The sequence below is a fragment of the Aquarana catesbeiana genome, linkage group LG02, assembly GCF_042186555.1.
Source record: "Aquarana catesbeiana isolate 2022-GZ linkage group LG02, ASM4218655v1, whole genome shotgun sequence".
Taxonomy (NCBI): Eukaryota; Metazoa; Chordata; class Amphibia; order Anura; family Ranidae; genus Aquarana; species Aquarana catesbeiana.
Window position 1 is genome coordinate 486,922,011 of NC_133325.1, and position 4,504 is coordinate 486,926,514.

The window sequence follows — 4,504 nt, forward strand, 5'->3', positions numbered from 1 at the left end:
GGGACATGTTTTCTAAGGTGAAGCGTGTGTAGTTCACTAACAATGATTGCGTTTTTTATTAATATAGCATTGATATATTTATACAAACAAAAAACTGCAGGCCAAGTTGGTTGCTGCTGCCTGCTATGACTTGGTCAGCTCTGATTGTTTAACCTCTCCTGATTTCAGCAGATGGTTTGTGAGTACCTAAGTGTCCCATAGTGAACAAGAAATAAAATAGGATTTTTTTATTTACCAAAAAGTCTATGAAGCAACACAGGTCCTGGCCCTCTGTGTTTGTAATCTATTCCCTCTTTTCTACAAAACCTACTCCTGCTGGGAGAGGGAATGATTATACCTGCCTGGACAATGCTTTTTTTTTGTTTGCCACGCAGCAATATAACCAATTGTCTCTGTATATTGGAATCCTGTGTGCTTTAATGAACTCCAAGAATTAGACTTTATACAAAGTGCAATAATCCTGGTATATTGCTTTATTTTCTTTCTTTCTCTTTGTGGCCGCCCTCTCCTCACAGAAGTTAAAATATTATGCAAAAAACAAACTTCTTCTTAGATAAGATGATGAAACAGCTAAACGGTTAACTGATAACACCATAGTCATGTGAGATAACATCATTCAAAGTAACCTCTGGTGAAAACTAACATCACAACTTCTGTACACAGTCTAATACTAGGATCACCTGCAGAAATGTTAAAGATGTTATTTGCATTTCATGTGTTCCTATCCCTGGCATTCTTCAGCTTGTTGCATCCGGTTTCCTGTGACTTTGGACCTATCACTGGAGATGATGCCAAATTTTGTCAAGGTGACCTTCATGTAATCTACCCCAGCTTGGGAGATGTTTCTTGTGCGTACGTACCATACTGCTTTGGGTATGCCCAATGTTTGAGAAAAGTTTTGGGCTCCCCATGGATACGATACCCTCGTGCCAAACCAGAAGAGTTGTACACCCTGATAATGGTGGATCCAGATGCTCCAAGCAGATCCAACCCAATACACAGATTCTGGAGGCACTGGTTGGTCACGGATATTCCAGGTGATGTTCTCCGAAGAGGAAAAGGAGTCACTGGAACTGTTGCTTCTCCTTATTATCCACCAAGTCCACCAGCTCATAGTGGATATCACAGATACCAATTTCTGCTATACATTCAACATCCTGGCATTTCTCCTTCTCTCAACCACAGTGAAAGATCTCTAGGTCCCTGGGATGTCTATGCTTTTGCCCATCGCAGCAGACTGAAAGATCCTGTTGCTAGAACTCAGTTTATGACCAAAAATCCACGTATGTAGGATATAATATTTTTAAAACACGTGCAAATTCTTGATATTGCTCTGTGGTATGTTTCTTTGTTGTATCTTGTATACATGAACTCAAATGTCACATGCCTGAGGAAGGGGTCCTGCGAGGCTCCTAAACGGGGTTTCTGTTATAATGATGTGATCATTGAATAAAGCTTTGGACCTGTTCTAGAGATCCATGGTGTGCTGTGACGTTTTCTCGCTTTGTATTAATGAACATGCAATCATATATAGTAGGTATGTGATAATCACGTAGCACCCCTGTTAGGAGCACATATTTGTTAGCAATATATACCTGGCTGTTAGCAATATATATATTTTTTACTGCAATTATTTTACTAACACGTTGATGATAAAACAGAATTTTATATTTACTTTATACAAATAGAGATTAATATTATATTTACTGTGGACAATATTTCAGCAATGTGAAAAGTGTTGGGTACTCAGTTGTGCAAAATAGCCAAGGTATGTGTACCTAAATAAAAAGACTATCATTTTGACCATGCCTGGAATCAATTTTCTCTGCAGAGTGGAGTACATTTATTCATATGTACTATATCTAAAGTAAAAAAATTTTTTTTGTATATATATAGCGGAAGTGATTGGAACCCTGACAGAGTTGTAATCCTTGATGGCCATTGTAACCAGGGCAGAAAGTGCTTGAATATCCCAAATTTTAGGGTTGTCACCAGAACAAGAAGATAGGGGATATCTTCCAGTGGGGACAATTGTTCCAGTGATGAAATTTTCCTAATTTTTGGAGGATTTTCTCTTACCGTTGTGATTTTAGAATAAGGGCTCTTTCACGCGGGCAGTCCGCCCGACGGACTCCGCTTTGCTCAGCAGAGGATCAATCCGCTGATTCCCACTGAGCAGGCGGATAACAGGTCTGTCTCTGCTCACTGTGCTCAGACAGACCTGTCAGAGCCCCGCTCTCCTCTATGGGGAGATCGGATGAAAACGGACAGAAAATACGGTCTCCATCCATCTGGATTTTAAGGATAGGATTGGATCGGATAGCAGTGGGTGTCAGCGGACATGTCATCGCTAACATGCACCACTCCATAGGGCTGAATGGAGTGTCCGATCAGGTCGGCCTGAAAAACTTATAGGCGGGCCTGATCGGAAAGCCCGTGTGAAAGGGAACTAAGAAGGAAGAGGGAAATCATTGCACAAAAAAAAAAAAAAAAAAATGACAGAGGTTTTAAATATACCCTACTATATTCTAAACTAAAACAACAAAGACTAGCTTTAAATCATAAGTACAACAGTTTGAAGGAATACTTTTCCAAATTAGGAAAATGTATAGAAATAAACATCTTATCAGCCATTCCACCATATTTGCATAACTCTTTCAATAGAAGAATATGTAATTTTTGATATACTGGTCATGTACAGTATAAAAAAAACTTTTGTTACTCTAAAATCCAGTCTCACGTCACACAATCTCACGGCTTTCTGATTAGGTCCAGCTGTCAGTTTTTCATGGGGACCTAATCAGAAGCTCTATGCAGCTATATGGCAGGCTGATGTAAGGTTTGGAAAAAAAAATTAAAAGGCCTGCGTCTATTTCGTTTCTTACTGGATCTAAACTGAATGGGTCAGAGCTAGCCTGATGTAGATGGGCACAAGTTCGTTTACATCCGGCAGACCATTGCGCTGTAAGGGGTCCGCTCAGGTCCGCTGTATAGATGTGGGCACCAACTGAAGGGGTACATATTTTTAAAAAACACACATCCGTCCAGTTCAGCTTTGATTCAGCACCCCTAAAGCAAGTAGAATCGGCTCACACTGCTGTTATTTACTTGGATGTGTTGTCTAGGTACACAAGGCCACAGCTGAAACATAAAAGAGATTCTTTGCACAAAAACATGGTTTAACCGCTCCCCTGGCTGCACGTCTGAATAAGCCGAAATAGAGACAGAATATACTCATAAATTGCTTTATCCTCCTGTCTCTACCTACTGTAATTGTTTGTTTATATCAGGGGTCTCCAAACTTTCTAAACAAAGGTCCAGTTTACTGTCCCTCAGACCTTAGGGGGGCCAGACATTGGTGTCAGTGGGAGGAATAGAGTCCCATCACTGCTGTCAGTGAAAGAAATAATGCCCAATCATTGGTGTCAGTGGAAGGAATAATGTTCCATCGGTGATGTCAGTGTGAGGAATAGAGTCCCATCACTGGTGTCAGTGAAAGAAATAATGCCCAATCATTGGTGTCAGTGGAAGGAATAGTGTTCCATCGGTGATGTCAGTGTGAGGAATAGAGTCCCATCATTGGTGTAAGTGAAAGAAATAATGCCCAATCATTGGTGTCAGTGGAAGGAATAGTGTTCCATCGGTGATGTCAGTGTGAGGAATAGAGTCCCATCATTGGTGTAAGTGAAAGAAATAATGCCTAATCATTGGTGTCAGTGGAAGGAATAGTGCCCCATCATTGTCAGTGAAAGAAATAATGCCCAATCATTGGTGTCAGTGGAAGGAATAGTGCCCCATCATTGGTGTCAACGGAAGGAATAGTGTCCCATCATTGGTGTCAATGGGAAGAATAGTGCCCCATTGTTGGTATCAGTGGGAGGAATAGTACCCCATCGTTGGTGTCAGTGGGAGGAATAGTGCCCCACCCATCATTGGAGCACAGGTGTGTCAGGAGGAAGGTGTCTCTCTGAAGCTGCTCCAGGTGATCCGTGTGAGAGGGGAGTGGTGGGGAAATCTCTCCCAGCCCTCCTGGCCCCTTTCTGGGGAAGCCATGGAGGCCAGCAGGGCCTCTCCTGCTGGAAGCTCTCAGCCATCTCCTGGGCCATCAGGTAACATGCCTGCCCCTGTACAAACCATGGCTGGGGATCTCTCTATCCCTGGTGAGGATGAAGGTTCTGGGGCCATTCGGGAGCGAGTGGTGGCCGGGATTAAGGTCCTGAATAAGGAGAGAGACAAGCTCTACAAGCTCAGAGCGGAGCTGAAGCGCTTGAGAAGGCAGCGTGAGGGCTTGCATAGCCAGAGACGTGGGTCCATGGATCCGGTGATCCAACTGGCCAAGGTCTGGGTTGAACACCAGGAGACCATTGTGTCCATGATGGAAGGCAGAGATGGGCCCTTCAAAGAAAAATTCTGCAATGACAGAAGGTTTGCCAGGATGACAAAAATGGAGGTGGAGGAGGAGACCCCCAGTTCAGACCCCCTGCCCCCTCAGGGAGAGGTAAGC

The 4,504-nt window shown here is 43.0% G+C and overlaps 1 pseudogene; it reads left to right on the forward strand.

Annotated features, from left to right (window-relative positions):
- The first annotated feature begins 577 nt into the window (after nt 1-577).
- On the forward strand, nt 578-1,369 carry LOC141129981 (phosphatidylethanolamine-binding protein 4 pseudogene; annotated as a pseudogene).
- Nucleotides 1,370-4,504: the final 3,135 nt, after the last annotated feature.